Source organism: Crinia signifera, chromosome 2, assembly GCF_055691185.1.
Source record: "Crinia signifera chromosome 2, ASM5569118v1, whole genome shotgun sequence".
Lineage (NCBI taxonomy): Eukaryota > Metazoa > Chordata > Amphibia > Anura > Myobatrachidae > Crinia > Crinia signifera.
This window is the reverse complement of record NC_139218.1, coordinates 396,573,449-396,591,345: the sequence shown is the minus strand read 5'-3', so window position 1 is coordinate 396,591,345 and position 17,897 is coordinate 396,573,449.

The following is a 17,897-nucleotide window of genomic DNA, read 5'->3' as shown; positions in this document are numbered from 1 at the left end:
AGTGGGCACATACACCATATTAACCCCTTCCCGACATTTGACGTACATTTACGTCATGGTCGGGATGTACAGTACTTCCCGACACATGGCATAAATGTACGTCATGCCATTAAACTGTCACCGCGTCTATAGACGCGGTGACAGAGGGACGATGTCTGCTGTCCCTGACAGCAGACATCTTCCCTCATTGCCCAGGGGGGGCAGCGATGCCCCCCCCCCATCGGCGATCGTTGCGATTGGCTGTTCAAATGTGAACAGCCAATTGCAGCGTTTTATGAGTTATGTGTATAATTTTGACTCTGCTGCCCCCTAGTGTCCAAAAAAAAATAAAAGGAGGTTGAAATAATGATTAAAACATAAAGTATACATATGGTCTATGTTAGTTATTAACTATTTTGAGTGGTATGATTATTTGTCTCACAAGCAGAAAATTTAACATTTTGCAAATTGCAAAATGTTCAATTTTTTTACGACATTTTGGTATTTTTCACAAAAAAAAAAAGACTGTATTGACCAAAATTTACCACTAACTTAAAGTACAATGTGTCACGAGAAAACAATCTCAAAATCACTGGGATAAGTAAAAGCAATAAAAAGTTATCCCCACATAAAGTGATACATGTCAGATTTGAAAAAAAGGGCTCTGTCTGGAAGGCAAAAACAGGCTGCGGCGGTAAGGGGTTAATATTATGATTTACTATTTTGAATAAGTAGAAGCAGTGTGTCAAATTTGTTGCCCAAGAATCGTTAGCCCCTGCAAACTGCAGTTACTTATTCAAAATAGTCAATTATGGTGTTAAGGTGCCCACTTTGCCAGCGTACTTCATGCCAAACCAGTGTTGGGCCAGGAAAAATACATGTGGGTCATATGCTAGTGACTCCCCTCTGTTGATTTCAGGGGCCAAATGTAATAGGGTGAGAGTTTCAGAAAGTGAGAGATTTTGGGAGAGTTTCCCCATTTTTTTTAAAGAAGCAATCAATAACACTGCAAAACAAGGTTGATTTTGCCATGTAATTGATTGCTGCTTTGAAAAAAATGGGAAAACTCTCCAAAAATCTCTCACTTTCTGAAACTCTCACCCTATTACATTTGGCCCCAGGTGTCAAATTTGTGGCCCAAGACTCATTAACCCATTCAAAACTGAATGATTTGTAAGGACGTCAGAGACCGCTGGGGGAGTGATGGGACAGAGAGACAGTCAGAGACAGCTGGAGGAGTGATGGGACAGAGAGACAGTCAGAGACAGCTGGAGGAGTGATGGGACAGAGAGACAGTCAGAGACAGCTGGGGGAGTGATGGGACAGAGAGACAGTCAGAGACAGCTGGGGGAGTGATGGGACAAAGAGACAGTCAGAGACAACTGGGGGAGTAATGGAACAGAGAGACAGTCATAGACAGCTGGGGGAGTGATGGGACAGAGAGACAGTCAGAGACAGCTGGGGGAGTGATGGGACAGAGAGTGAGACAGTCAGTGACATTATGGTGTGTGAGGGGGCAATGAGACAGTCAGAGACAGCTGGGGGAGTGATGGGACAGAGAGACAGTCAGAGACAACTGGGGAGTGATTGGACAGAGAGACAGTCAGTGACATCTTGGTGTGAGGGGGCAATGAGACAGTCAGAGACAGCTGGGGGAGTGATGGGACAGAGAGACAGTCAGAGACAACTGGGGAGTGATGGGACAGAGAGACAGTCAGTGACATTTTGGTGTGTGAGGGGGCAATGAGACAGTCAGAGACAGCTGGGGGAGTAACGGAACAGAGAGACAGTCATTGACATCTTGGTGTGTGAGGGGGCAATGAGACAGTCAGAGACAGCTGGGGGAGTGATGGGACATAGACAGTCAGAGACAACTGGGGGAGTAACGGAACAGAGAGACAGTCAGTGACATCTTGGTGTGTGAGGGGGCAATGAGACAGTCAGAGACAGCTGGGGGAGTGATGGGACAGATAGACAGTCAGAGAAACCTGGGGGAGTAACGGAACAGAGAGACAGTCAGAGACAGCTGGGGGATTGACGGGACAGAGAGACAGTCAGAGACAGCTGGGGGATTGACGGGACAGAGAGACAGTCAGAGACAGCTGGGGGATTGACGGGACAGAGAGACAGTCAGAGACAGCTGGGAGAGTGATGGGACAAAGAGACAGTCAGAGACAGCTGGAGGATTAATGGGACAGAGAATGAGACAGTCAGAGACAGCTGGGGAGTGATGGGACATAGAGACAGTCAGAGACAGCTGGGGGAGTGATGGGACAAAGAGACAGTCAGAGACAGCTGGAGGAGTAACGGAACAGAGAGACAGTCAGAGACAGCTGGGGGAGTGATGGGACAGAGAGACAGTCAGAGACAGCTGGGGGAGTGATGGGACAAAGAGACAGTCAGAGACAACTGGGGGAGTAATGGAACAGAGAGACAGTCATAGACAGCTGGGGGAGTGATGGGACAGAGAGACAGTCAGAGACAGCTGGGGGAGTGATGGGACAGAGAGTGAGACAGTCAGTGACATCATGGTGTGTGAGGGGGCAATGAGACAGTCAGAGACAGCTGGGGGAGTGATGGGACAGAGAGACAGTCAGAGACAACTGGGGAGTGATTGGACAGTGAGACAGTCAGTGACATCTTGGTGTGAGGGGGCAATGAGACAGTCAGAGACAGCTGGGGGAGTGATGGGACAGAGAGACAGTCAGAGACAACTGGGGAGTGATGGGACAGAGAGACAGTCAGTGACATTTTGGTGTGTGAGGGGGCAATGAGACAGTCAGAGACAGCTGGGGGAGTAACGGAACAGAGAGACAGTCATTGACATCTTGGTGTGTGAGGGGGCAATGAGACAGTCAGAGACAGCTGGGGGAGTGATGGGACAGAGAGACAGTCAGAGAAACCTGGGGGAGTAACGGAACAGAGAGACAGTCAGAGACAGCTGGGGGATTGACGGGACAGAGAGACAGTCAGAGACAGCTGGGGGAGTGATGGGACAAAGAGACAGTCAGAGACAGCTGGAGGATTAATGGGACAGAGAATGAGACAGTCAGAGACAGCTGGGGAGTGATGGGACATAGAGACAGTCAGAGACAGCTGGGGGAGTGATGGGACAAAGAGACAGTCAGAGACAGCTGGAGGAGTAACGGAACAGAGAGACAGTCAGAGACAGCTGGGGGAGTGATGGGACAGAGAGACAGTCAGAGACAGCTGGGGGAGTGATGGGACAAAGAGACAGTCAGAGACAACTGGGGGAGTAATGGAACAGAGAGACAGTCATAGACAGCTGGGGGAGTGATGGGACAGAGAGACAGTCAGAGACAGCTGGGGGAGTGATGGGACAGAGAGTGAGACAGTCAGTGACATCATGGTGTGTGAGGGGGCAATGAGACAGTCAGAGACAGCTGGGGGAGTGATGGGACAGAGAGACAGTCAGAGACAACTGGGGAGTGATTGGACAGAGAGACAGTCAGTGACATCTTGGTGTGAGGGGGCAATGAGACAGTCAGAGACAGCTGGGGGAGTGATGGGACAGAGAGACAGTCAGAGACAACTGGGGAGTGATGGGACAGAGAGACAGTCAGTGACATTTTGGTGTGTGAGGGGGCAATGAGACAGTCAGAGACAGCTGGGGGAGTAACGGAACAGAGAGACAGTCATTGACATCTTGGTGTGTGAGGGGGCAATGAGACAGTCAGAGACAGCTGGGGGAGTGATGGGACAAAGAGACAGTCAGTGACATCTTGGTGTGTGAGGGGGCAATGAGACAGTCAGAGACAGCTGGGGGAGTGATGGGACAGAGAGACAGTCAGAGAAACCTGGGGGAGTAACGGAACAGAGAGACAGTCAGAGACAGCTGGGGGATTGACGGGACAGAGAGACAGTCAGAGACAGCTGGGGGAGTGATGGGACAAAGAGACAGTCAGAGACAGCTGGAGGATTAATGGGACAGAGAATGAGACAGTCAGAGACAGCTGGGGAGTGATGGGACATAGAGACAGTCAGAGACAGCTGGGGAGTGATGTTATCAGTGCCCGTGAAGGAGAACCCCCCCCCCCCCCTGGTTAACAGCCGACTAACCTAGGCTACTGATCCGTAGGAAAGCCTATTTAGTGATAACCCAGGCAACTGATCCTACTGATCGGTAGGAAGGCCTGCCAAGGGTGAGACCCAGGCTACTGATTCGTAGGAAGGCCTGCCAAGGGTGAGACCCAGGCAACTGATCCGTAGGAAGGCCTGCCAAGGGTGAGACCCAGGCTACTGATCCGTAGGAAGGCCAGCCAAGGGTGAGACCCAGGCTACTGATCCGTAGGAAGGCCTGCCAAGGGTGAGACCCAGGCTACTGATCCGTAGGAAGGCCTGCCAAGGGTGAGACCCAGGCTACTGATCCGTAGGAAGGCCTGCCAAGGGTGAGACCCAGGCTACTGATCCGTAGGAAGGCCAGCCAAGGGTGAGACCCAGGCTACTGATCCGTAGGAAGGCCTGCCAAGGGTGAGACCCAGGCTACTGATCCGTAGGAAGGCCTGCCAAGGGTGAGACCCAGGCTACTGATCCGTAGGAAGGCCTGCCAAGGGTGAGACCCAGGCTACTGTCAGCCAGGAGCCGAGATATTTTCTTTTGTTACAATTGCAACCAATAAAAGCAGTCTCATTCAACTGCATTCGCCTCTCCGAATCTATCTCCCATTGTCGCCTTCCCCATCCCCCGGAATCAAAAGGACCGTGCACATCACAAATGCATTCCGGCAGTCCCCCTTGCCCGGCCACAGAAGCTCCAGTAATTACTGCTCGCAGCCTGCCCTGAAGGCTTCTCTATGGTGGCTGACCTGCCTCCACCCGCCCAGTCTGCCCTCTTCATAATGTGGCAGCTCAACTTCCTGTACTTGTGGTGGGCGGGTGAAGGTGGGACAGCCGCTGCAGTGATGAGTGATGGACCCGGCTGGCTAAGTTCGGGGGCGGGGCTAAATGATTTTTGGCTTCCCAGACCTTGCCGTGCGCTGCCCATTACTGCTATAGATAAGTGACTTGTCCTTTCTTGAGTCTACCATTCGCCTCTTCCACATACTCCAGCAGTGTAAGCTGGCCGGGATGTGCGCGCTGCTGTCATCATGCTAATGCTGCAGGCAGCCTGCATGCTTGAAGAGGAGCTGCTCAGTGGAGACCCACGTGGATGCAGATAAGAGAGACTTGTGGCACTGGAGGGAAGGAGGGGGAATGTGAATGGGAACGATGGAATACATGAGGGGGGAAGGTGTACAGTGTTATGGTGGGGGAGTGAGGGGGGGAGGTGTACTGGTTTCTGGGGGAGTGTACTGTGTGAGGAGGTGTTGCTAGGGATGAAAGGTGTACTGTGTGAGGAGCATGATTTCAAGCTTGCACCCTGCCAGGGTTGGCAAAGTTAACTGAGGGAAAAGTGCCCTGTTTAAGAGCCTAAATGCGACTGTTCACATCACATAATTTAATTTAGGCAGGCTTCGGAAATCGGGTCTTCTCCTGGCCCCCCAGGAAGGTGGGCAAGTCTCCCGTATTCTGGGAATTGCCCCCGCTCCCCCCTTGCCCGCTGGTTTAATTACCTGAAATTGTGGGTCTGCAGGGAGGGGCGGTGCTTAAATGAAGCGATCGTGGCATTTCGTGGCATTTAAGCCCCGCCCCCTCTCCGCGGCCCGCGAATCATGGAGTTTTTCGTCATGGGGGGGGGGGGGGGGGGGGCAAGTGATGTCAGCCTTGCTCCCGCCCCCCTGACGTGTTGCCTCTCCGGGCTTCTCCCGGAGAGGTGAAAATGAAAGTAGGCAAGTATGAATTTAGGCTGTCTGACTCATTTAATGCTTTACACTAATTAGCACAATCTGCAACATAAGAAACAGTTGGAAATTGCCGCAGTCAGAGTCTGGTATCAAGTAGGTGGTAAAAATAGTGTTGTTTTAATTCAACATGGTGACTCCAGTCTCCAGGAGTCACCATGTTGAATTAAAACAACACTATTTTGTTTTAATTGCCGATGATTTACATTTCTATTTGTATATTATCAGGCAGGCACCGGTTTTATCTCTAGGCTAATATTGCTATTACAGTATACTACATTTGTAAAGTTAGGAATTATAATAATAATGAATAATGAATATGTAAAAATGGGGGGGGCGGCCAAAAATGTTGTGCCTAGGGGCGGCACAACGACCTAAATTCTCCCTTGCCTGTCCCCCTTCCCCTCACTGTCAGTCATGTCCCACCCTTCTCCACCAGTGTCAGACCTGGCCCCCCAGTGTCAGCCCTGTTCCCCCAGGAACAGCCCTGCCCCCCCCCCCAGGGTCAGTCCTGTCCCCAAATCCCCTCAGTGTCAGCCCTGTCCCCCTTCCCCCTAGTGTCAGCCCTGCCCCCTTCCCCTCAGTGTCAGTCCTGTCCTCCTTCCCCCCAGTATCAGTCCTCTCCCCTTCCCCTCAGTGTCAGTCCTGTCCCCCTTCCCTCCACCAGTGTCAGTCCTGTCCCCCCTTCACCTCAGTGTCAATCATGTCCCCCCTTCCCCTCAATGTCAATCCTGTCCCCCCCCCCCCAGTGTCAGTCCTGTCCCCCCTTCCCCCATGTCAGTCCTTTCCCTCAATCCCCCCAGTGTCAGCCCTGCCCCATTCCTTCCAGTGTCAATCCTGTCCCCATACCCCCAGTGTCAGCCCCTTCCTCCTTACTCCCAGTGTCAGTCCTGTCCCCTTCCCCCCAATGTCAGTCCTGTCCCCCTTCCCTTCTCCAGTGTCAGTCCTGTCCTCCCTTCCCCTCAGTGTCAGTCATGTCCCCCCTTCCCCTCAGTGTCAATCCTGTCCCCCTTTCCCCCAGTGTCAGCCCTGCCCCCTTCTCCTCAGTGTCAGTCCTGTCCCCCTTCCCACCCCAGTGTCAGTCCTGTCTACCCTTTCCCCATGTCAGTCCTGTCCCTCCTTCCCCCCAGTGTCAGCCCTGCCCCATTCCTTCCAGTGTCAATCCTTTCCCCATACCCCCAGTGCGTGGGTGCGTGCAGCGATGGTGGTGGGCAGATCCCTCAGCCAGGACTGCTGTTTAGAACGGCCACGGCGAAGCCCTACACTAACTCTGTTGGCCATCCCGGGCTGGTGACCGTAGGTTGCGAGGTTCTAGGCTTCTCCTTTAGTCGCCGCGTTCGAAGGAGCGAGTTAAGCCCGCTCCAACCCTGATGCAACCAGGTTTCAAGATGTGACAAACCCACGGCGACCGTCCGGGACTGGACCAAAAGGAGGATATAACTAATAGGGTCTACCTGAACTAAACACCCTAACTAACAGCACCAGGCCAAGGACAGGGAGCGTGACCAAGTCACAGGCACCGGAGCAAATAATAACGGGGTGCCACCAAACAATATACACGCCAACACAAAATGGTACACTTACAATATCGGTACCCCAAAACGGACGTGAATCCACTAACGTGAGCCTCTCCGAACCCCGGAGAGCTGGGCAGAGACAATAACAAAAATGAGTAAGGATAATGGGCAGCTTGCCTGCAGAAATGAAAGGTAAAGAACCAGGCTCCACTGGAGCACTTACGTGACCAGACCGGACCCTCCGGCAGCACAAGATGGTAACGTGCACGCCGGGAGTGACTTGGTAGGACCAGATGGGAATATCCCTGACCAAGATGGATCCGGACCAGGACTGGAGAATGACCGCAGTGAGATGGCAGCTGGACCACGGCTGAACCATGGCTGGACAGTGGCAGCTGCACCAGAAATGGTGCACGGCTGCAACACAGCTGGGAATCAAATGGGGCGAGGTGGACCGGGACAGAAGAGTGCAGCAGGCCCTCTACAGGGAACAATATCACCGGCGGGGCTGAGCTGGGCCAGCTCCCTTAAGAGGGATGCACTGGCCAATCAGCCACCGCCACCGGACCAGGCCCCCAGCTATCATTAATTATTAACAGCTGACCGGGTGCGCGCCGCCTGGCGTCCCCTGGTTGCCTGGCAACCTCAGGGAGACGCGGCCAATCATTAACATTGTCCCCTGGCCGGGCGGAAGTGACGCGCTTCATCCGGGCGGACCTGACGTCACCCACCCGGCTACTGCCGGGCGGAAGTGCACGGGACGCCCTTCTCAGGGCACCCGGACGCTGCTGCGGCGATGCCGCAGCAGCACTCTTGTCAGAGCGGCTGACAGTACCCCCCCTTCAGGAGAGGTTTTGAAACCTCTACCCCAAGGCTTATGGGGAAATTCCTGAAATAATTTTCTCTTAAGACTAAGAGCATGAACATCCCCATCAGGAACCCACAACCTTTCTTCTGGCCGAACCCCCTCCAGTCTACCAAAAAGTGAAGGGAACCACGGACAAATTTGGAGTCCCGAATTTTTTCAACCAGGAACTCCTGGTCCCCCTGTACATCCACGGAAAGAGCTCCTCTGAAGAGATTACGAGGGAACTTGCGGGAAACGAAGACAGGCTTCAACAGAGAAGCATGAAAAGTGCTTGCAATCCTGAGGGACTTGGGAAGCAGCAAACGGAATGCAACCGGATTAACCCTCTTAACAATCTTGTATGGACCTATGAACCTTGGCCCAAACCTTGCCGATGGTTGATGCAAATTGATATTCCGGGTCGATAACCAGACCCAATCGCCAACTTTGAACGGACAAGGACGTCTAAACTTATCCGCAAACACCTTCTCTTTGAAAGCTGTTTCTGTAAGGGCGTCATGAATCTTTCTCCATGTGGCCTTAAAACGAAAGGCCCTAGACGGAGTTGAGGACGAAACCTGAAAGAAAGAATTGGCCTGGGGATGGTAACCATAAACTGCGAAAAAGGGTGAGACTTTGGAAGCAGAATGTACCGCATTATTGTATGCAAATTCTGCTATGGGAAGACACTCCACCCAATCGTTCTGCAATTTAGAAATGAAACATCGCAGATACTGCTTCAAAGACTGATTCAGCCGCTCAGTTTGTCCGTTAGACTGAGGGTGAAAGGCTGAAGTCAGGCTCAGTTTGATCTTGAGAGAAGCACAGAACGATCTCCAGAACTGTGCCACAAATTGCGGACCCCTGTCGGACACAATGTCAGTGGGCAACCCATGCAACCTGAAGACATCCTGCAAACATAAAGAGGCCAATTCTTTGGCCGAAGGCAACTGCTTCAGGGCCACAAAATGTGCCATTTTGGAAAACCTGTCAATAATTACCCAAATGGTTTGACAGCCAGCTGACACTGGCAAACGTACCACGAAGTCCATGGCAATGTGTGACCATGGCCTCAACGGGATGGACAAAGGCATAAGTTCCCCAAATGGCCTGGACCGAGGCACTTTATGTTTGGCACAAACAGGACATGACTGAACAAATTCTTTGACGTCCCTGGACATCCCTGGCCACCATACAACTCGGGCCAATAAGTCCAAAGTTTTATAGATCCCAGGATGCCCTGCAGTTTTGTTGTCATGAAAGTCTATATGCACTTTCCGCCTAAGCATCTCAGGGATAAATAAACGACCACTAGGAGTCTGGGCTGGAGCCTGGCCCTGGGCCTGATGAATGAGACCCTCTAGGGTCAAACTGAGATCGGCCTGTATACAAGAGGCAGGAAGAATGGGAGCAGTCGTCTCTTGGGTTGAATGCTGCAGAATAAAGCTCCATGACAGAGCATCCGCTCGGACATTTTTAGGACCTGGTCTATAGGTAATCACGAAATTGAAGCGCCTAAAAAATAAAGCCCAGCGGGCATGCCGGGCATTTAGCCGCTTGGCTGCTTCAATATATTGCAGGTTCTTGTGGTCGGTTAAAACCAACACTTGATGGTTGGCACCTTCTAGCCAATGCCTCCATTCATCGAAGGCCCACTTGATGGCTAATAATTCTCTGTCACCTACGTTATAGTTGGTTTCAGCCGCAGAGAATTTCCTTGACATATATGCGAAAGGATGAAGGACCTGGGTTTTGGGGTTGCTTTACGAGAGCACTGCTCCTGCTCCCACTTCGGAGGCGTCCACCTCCACCACAAAGGGACGATCCGGGTCAGGATGCCTTAGGATAGGAGCAGAAACAAACGCTTGTTTAAGAGCTTGAAAGGCCTGCTTGGCTTGGGAAGACCAATTAGCTGGATCCGCCCCTTTCTTGGTAAGAGCCACCAGGGGGGCTACAATAGAGGAAAAAGAATGAATGAAGCGTCTATAGTAGTTGGCAAATCCAAGAAACCTTTGGATTGCCTTAAGATTGGTAGGCTGTACCCAATCAACTACCACCTGAAGCTTCTTGGGATCCATGCTGAAACCTTCAGCTGAAATAATATACCCAAGGAACGAAATCTGGGGTACCTCAAACTTGCACTTTTCAACTTTGGCAAATAAACAAATTTCTCGCAATTTTTGCAGAACCTGCCTTACTTGTGCTCTATGTGAATCAAGATCCTTGGAATAAATAAGGATGTCATCCAAGTAGACGACCACAAAACTCCCCAGAAAGTCTCGTAAGACGTTGTTAATAAAATCTTGAAACATAGCAGGGGCGTTTGACAGCCCAAAGGGCATAACTAAATACTTGTATTGCCCAGAATGCATACTAAAGGCCGTCTTCCACTCATCCCCTGCTTTTATTCTGATGAGGTTATACGCCTCTCTCAAGTCAATTTTAGAAAATACAGTGGCGGTCCTCAACTGATCGAGGAGAACAGATATAAGAGGGAGCGGGTACGCATTTTTCACCGTAATTTTATTTAAGGCCCGAAAGTCAATACAAGGATGCAGGGACCCATCTTTCTTGGCCACAAAGAAGAATCTTGCGCTAAGTGACGACTTTGACGGGCGGATAAACCCCTTCTCCAAACTTTCTTGAATGTACTCATTCATGGCCTTGGTCTCCGGAATAGACAACGAATAAAGCCTCCCCTTAGGCAAGGGGGCGTCGGGTATAAGCTGGATAGCACAATCATATGGACGGAGGGGCTTATCCGCTTTACCTTTGAAAAATACGTCTGCAAAATCAGAGTATGCTGCAGAGACCGCAGACAGCGACACCAAGGCCTGGAGAAAAGGGGTATTAATACACAAACCAAAACAAGTGGGGTTCCACTGAACAATGTCCCCAGTTTTCCAATTGTTAATGGCGATTTAATATGACCAAAGAAACAATAAGTGAAAAGCACAGGTTACGTATTATGTCCGTAACCAGCGTACCCTTTATACCTAGCTACGTGCGAACAAAGCGTAGCGCAGCGTAGCGTACCTTTATAGTGTATTGTACACCAAAGAACCAATACCTTAATAAGAGATCCTTTCGCAGTACTTTGACCCTAATCTGCGAATATACCTTAAAGGACAGTGTCTGTAATATACCTTATCGCTATATGCGAATAAACAGACACAACCACTGTATAGAAGTAAGGAGATAGGAACTCCGTAAAAAGATGTATTTAAGTCCCTAACAGACAACAGGGGGTTACAGGAATAGAAAATACAGATATAACAAGTGATACAAAAGTCTAACAATGAGTATAATAAACAGGCTCTACTAGGGGAAGAAAATACAGATACAGGATACAATCAGCCAACAATATAAAGAAAATAAGTACCGTGAATGCAACCGTTTACCGTCCCATCAAATATGCGCAGCGCAGTCCGGTCGGAGCTCGCTATCGTTCAGGGTTGAACTATAGCCCGGTTGAAGGTCAGGGAAAGGAAGACGTGCCGAAGTGACCAAGGCCGCCCTGGGTCACCTATCTTATAGGGTCAGAAGGGGGAGGTCAAAGGCCATTCCTATTGGTCGGGGGTCGTATGTCAGGTTCTCTGTGATTGGGGGTAAAATGATGCACCTGGTTTGAATAGGTGCAGGGGAGTGAACTTTTGGAGTTCTTTGTTTGTTGGTTTCGTCGTCAGGGGTTGTAAATAGCAGTAGAAACCGGTTACATCTGGATTCCTTTGTTATACCTTTTTCAACAGAAACTGTCCTGGGAATATGGATTATGTCCATAACTATCGGGCCGTGTGTATTGCGAAATATTCGCAATGACCGGAATACTGCGCAAAAGAAATGGAACGGAACGGTACTAAACACTATACAGACAGATGTATGCAATGCTAACTAAGCTATGTGTGGCGTTCTAAACCTTTAACGATATTTTATTTAGTGTCAGTATGTTCTTATGAATTTATGTGTAATAGTATGGCTACTCTTCTGGTCCACTTTGTCACACAGACTCGGGTATGGAAACTTTATTTGCGCAACTCTGCGAACCAAAATGGCGGCCATACTATCGTAAAATGGCGTGTAGGCAACTCGACTTTAACAGTCCACCCTTTAACAGTAAATATAAAACTGTTACAATACAAAACATTTTAAACAACAATACAGAAATTCATAATCCTAACAGAGAAATTAGGATCCGTGAATTGAACATATAAGGGGAGTAAACCATCTGCTCTTTGGCCGATCCTGGATCACGGATAAACGATGGGCCGCATTTATCGAACAATCTACTCAGGGTGACGAAGGATAATGTACAATTTTTGGGATAAAAATAAAAACAAGGGAGGTTACAACATATACACGTTCACAAATATGGTTTCTTTAAAGGGAGGTGGTTTCGATTCTAGGGTCATATACCAAACCCTGGTCTTCCTCTGCATCTCTCGTTCTTACACTCATGATTTCTGTACTTTTTGTCTTTCCCCGGGTCACCACCTTTAAACATTTGAACAGTAGCACAAAGACTATGATGGCACCACCGATACAGAGGAGTTTTCCTATGTTAGCTATGATTCCCTGCGCCCATTCTCCTAAACCGGAGAACCAGTGCATGGGATTCAACCAGGAGGTCCATTCGCTGACTTTGTTACCTATTTCTGCCAGGCTGATATTGTGTTCCCTTCTAAATTCCCATTTAAGCTGAAGAATCTCATCCATCCGATGATCTATGATTTCTTCTGGGTCTTCAGTATTGTTGGTGATGTATGTACAACATTTCACCCCAAACTGTGTAGAGAGGGTGACACAATATCCTCCTGTCATAGCTGTCAGATAGTTCAACACCATCCGATGTTGGACTAGCTCTCTTTTATACGCTTGTAACTCTTTCCCAGTGTATCTAAAGGTGTCATCATAAATCTCAGTGATGTTATCTACCAAGCTGGCCAATGCTTGGATATACTTAAAATTTATGACTCCTCTGGCGGTATGGGTGATATCTAATGCGATGAGGAGTTGGATACCGAACGACTCGTGTATCATTTCCGAAGCTTGGGGTTCTTTCTTGATTGTTAAATCCCTTTTATGGATTTGATCATAATGGGTATGAGTGTAATGAGGAGGTACACTTTTGTGTATGCTTACCATTTCATCATGTGTAAGGGTCATCACTTCAGGCAACACTCTACCTAAATAACAAATTCCAACGTAGTTCATGGAGAGCCATTTGTACGCCCTTCTACCACAAATATAATAAACGTCGTCAGGGAGGAAATAATGGACAGAGTATTTCATGATTTTATCACACATTATCCATAAGAACATTCCTGTCCCCTGCTCCCTGACTTGTTCCTCACAGGTTTCTGGCTGTAGGGTCATATTACAGTAGCCGGCTGATACTCTGCCGGCCATCATTTTACTTTTCTTCACCGTGTAGACATATTTATAGTGTCTCCCACTGGTTCGGATCTTTAACAATAATTCCTTATCAATGGACTCTCCATCTGGACGCTGGGAGTAAGTTATTGTCTGGTTGTGCCATGTCACTTCCCAAGTACCAATTGTTCTGGAACTCGAGAAGTTCATACATACCAGGGACTTATCCACTTGGTATGGGTGTAATCTAAGACTAGGGGACCTGGTATACAGGTATCTCTTATCCAGTGGTCTCCCTTTATTTAATACGCTTATCTCTGAAATATTAAGCGGGTATGGGACTAGGCCTACACTACTCCTTTTATGTAGCACTTGTGAACACACCCAGCATTTTGTTTGGTTTAAGACCTTCCCCACTAGTGAGTGGTAATCACTCAAGGGATGTCGGCCTGTAGTTGCCTTACTTGTCGACTGACATCGCTGGATGCATTCTTCTTCCATTTTCGGTTGACAATATCTACAGACACAGTACTCACCAGACAATAACCCATCACATAGCCCTTGAACTACGTTTTCCTCATACCTTTTACCTTCTCCTGTTATGGGTAAAGTATCAAGCTGATTTAGGGATTCGGTACTTATGTAGTAACTGGGCTGCCGATTTTTTGATTGTATGCCTTAAGTTAAGGCATACAATCAGATGCGATGCGATGCGATATCGCATCGCATCGCATCGCATCGCATCCGATATCGGATGCGATGACCCGATTTTTCCATAGGAATCAATGTTAAAATGATTCCTATGGAAAAATGGGTCCTTTTCATACCCCTACTATCCAAGTGGGCATGGAGTTGGATATAAACCTGTGGCGAGCGTAGCGAGCCACCGAGCCCGAAGCGTGGCGAGCGAAGCGAGCCCCGCGAGGGGACGGTATTCGTCCCCTCGCGGGGCTCGCTTCGCTCGCCACGCTTCGGGCTCGGTGGCTCGCTACGCTCGCCACAGGTTTATATCCAACTCCATGCCCACTTGGATAGTAGGGGTATGAAAAGGACCCATTTTTCCCATTGAATTCCATGTTAAAATGGACTCAGTCCATTTTAACATTGATTCCTATGGAAAAATCGGGTCATCGCATCGCATCGCATCGCATCGAATCGCATGGTCGCATGCGATGCGATGCGATCTCCCGATCCGAGCCGATTTAGAAATCGGCAGCCCAGTTACTACATAAGTACCAGGGATTCTACTTCACCCATATCTGGGTCCATTATTACACTGTCAGAACTCCGCTCCGATCGCTCTAGAATGTGGCAGCCACCGAGTATCCTTGGATAAGGAAGAGGAAACAGGAAGAAAACAAGGAAATAGATATATAACTGTGAACCTGTTGCTTGGAGTCCTTCCATCATCTCTACCCAGGGGACTTGTATTTGCTCTGCTCTTGGACCTTTGCTCGCTCAGGTTGCTTGACCTTGGCTGCCTTTCAGTTTTCCCGGAACAATGCTTCTAGCGACACTTCTTCTCTTTCGCTCTCTGCACACTGGAACTCTGGGTTACTGGCTTTCTTGCAGTGGGACGAATGTATCCAAGTCTCTCTCTCTGCGACTTTAATTGATGTAGTGCTGGTCAACAAAACTTGGTACGGTCCTTCCCAACGGTCTATCAAACAACCTGAGCGTAAAAAATTTCGGATCATAACAAAGTCTCCTGGTTTAAGATTATGACAATTTTCGATAGGCATATCAGGTGTTAATATATTCAGCTTCTTTTGTTGTTTCCGTAGCTGTTTGTTTAGCTTTAGGATATACTGTACAGTTAGCTCATTGTTACACTTGAGATCATCCTGTGGGTCTATCATGACGTGTGGCTGCCGACCAAACAATATCTCGAAGGGGGACAAGTTGAGCGGAGTTCTGGGAGTGGTCCTAATGCTATACAGCACAATAGGCAATGCCTCTGGCCATAACAACCCTGTTTCAGCCATAACTTTACCCAATTTGTTCTTAATAGTACCATTCATTCTCTCAACTTTGGCGCTCGCCTGGGGACAATATGGAGTATGAAGTTTACTATTAATCCCCAGGAGTTTACACATGATTTGGAAGACCTCTCCTGTGAAATGAGTGCCTCTGTCACTCTCAATGACCTTTGGGATACCATATCTACAGACAAACTCTTGACATTTTTCTTTGCTGTAAAGGTAGCAGTGTTGGAGGCAGCGGGGAAAGCCTCCACCCAGCTGGAAAACATGTCAACACATACTAATACATATTTCAAATTTCTACAGGGTGGTAACTGTATGAAGTCGATTTGTATTACCTGGAAAGGGCCTTCTGTAGGAGGGATGTGGGATGGCTCTGTTGGGATGGCTTTTCCAATGTTCTTCCTCAAACAGGTGAGGCATGACATTGCCACTCTACCTGCTTGAGAAGCGAACCCTGGTGCACACCAGTAGGCCTTTACCAGTTTGCACATACCTTCCTTCCCAAGATGTGTCAGCCCATGGGCCGCCTCGGCTAGACTAGGAAGATATGCCCTGGGGGCCACTGGTTTCCCGTGTCCATCTCTCCAAAGTCCGGTGGACTCTTGGCCACATCCCTTCGACTTCCATACTGCTCTTTCCTGTGGGGAACACAAATTCTGCATGTCTATCAGTTTGGATGTGGATACCATGTTCAGTGTACAGAGGTTTGTAGGATGGGTGGAAATATTTACAGGGCATGCGGCCCTTTTCGCTGCCTCATCAGCGCGGCTGTTACCAAGGGAGACCGGGTCCTTCTCTGATGTGTGAGCTTTGCACTTGATAACAGCCACTCTGTCTGGAAGCTGGATAGCTCCCAGAAGTCTTCTAATGTATGTCGCATGCGCCACTGGTGTGCCAGCCGCCGTCATGAAATTTCGGAGGCGCCATAGGGCTCCAAAATCATGTACTACTCCGAAAGCATATCTGGAGTCGGTATATATGTTAACTGATTTTCCCTTGGCCAGTTCACATGCTCTGGTCAGTGCCACCAGTTCTGCTACTTGTGCTGAGTGAGGTGGTCCCAAGGGTTCAGCTTCCACAATACCTTCTCCATCTACTACCGCGTAGCCTGTGCACAGCTCTCCCGTCTCCGTTTGTCTATGACAGCTACCATCAGTGAATAAGGTTATGTCTACCTCACTTAATGGGCTGTTGCTTATGTCAGGACGTGCTGTAAAGGTCTGATTCAGGTAGGTCATGCAATCATGTTTGTCCTCACCTTCACTAAACTCTGCTTTACCATATTCAGCAACATTCCCATCACCCTCCACCCTTTGTGCCTTGGAGGGCACATGAGGAAGGAATGTGGCTGGGTTTAGTGTGTTGCATCTTTTGATGGTAATATTTACTGGGGCCATCAGCGCCAGTTCCCACTTGGTGAACCATGCTGAGGACACATGACGTGTTTGGGCAGAATTTAGGAGGGCAGAGACAGCATGGGGAGCATGAACAGTTAAATCGTGTCCTAACACCACATCCTCACTCTTGTTTACTAGTTGTGCTATTGCGGCCACACTTCTTAAGCAAGTTGGGAGTGAGCGTGCTACTGTGTCCAGCTGGCCACTGTAGTACGCTACTGGTCGGTTGGCATCACCATGTTTTTGTACAAGTACTCCTGCCGCACACCCAGCTGATTCAGTCCCGTACAGTTCAAAGGGTTTCCCATAATCTGGCATTCCCAATGCTGGGGCCTTTGTTAGGCTCACCTTTAGTTCCTCGAAAGCCAGCTCCGATTCCTCAGTGTGAGAGACCCGGTCTGGCTTAGTTGAGGAAACCATCTCTTGTAGTGGTAATGCCAGAATAGAGAATCCTGGGATCCAATTGCGACAGTATCCACACATGCCTAGGAACGTACGGATCTGGTGCTGGGTCTGTGGCAGTGCCATGTTTCGAATCGCTTGGATTCGGTCGTCGGTGAGGTGTCTCAGCCCTTGGGTAAGGCAGTGGCCCAGATACTTAACCCTGGTCTGGCATAATTGTAGCTTATCCTTTGATACTTTATGTCCTGTCTCTGAGAGATGCATCAGCAGCTGTCTAGTGTCATCCACTGATGACTCCAGTGACTCAGAACACAACAATAAGTCATCGACATATTGTATAAGTATCGAACCACTCATGGGTTGAAAGGATTGCAAACAATCATGCAAGGCCTGGGAGAAGATGCTGGGGCTGTCTATGAATCCCTGGGGGAGTCGTGTCCAGGTATACTGTACTCCTCTGTAGGTAAAGGCGAACAGATACTGGCTGTCAGGGTGCAAAGGGACAGAGAAAAACGCAGAACACAAGTCAATGACTGTGAAATGAGTACAGTGAGGTGGTATTTGCATTAGGATGACAGCTGGGTTTGGCACTACGGGGAA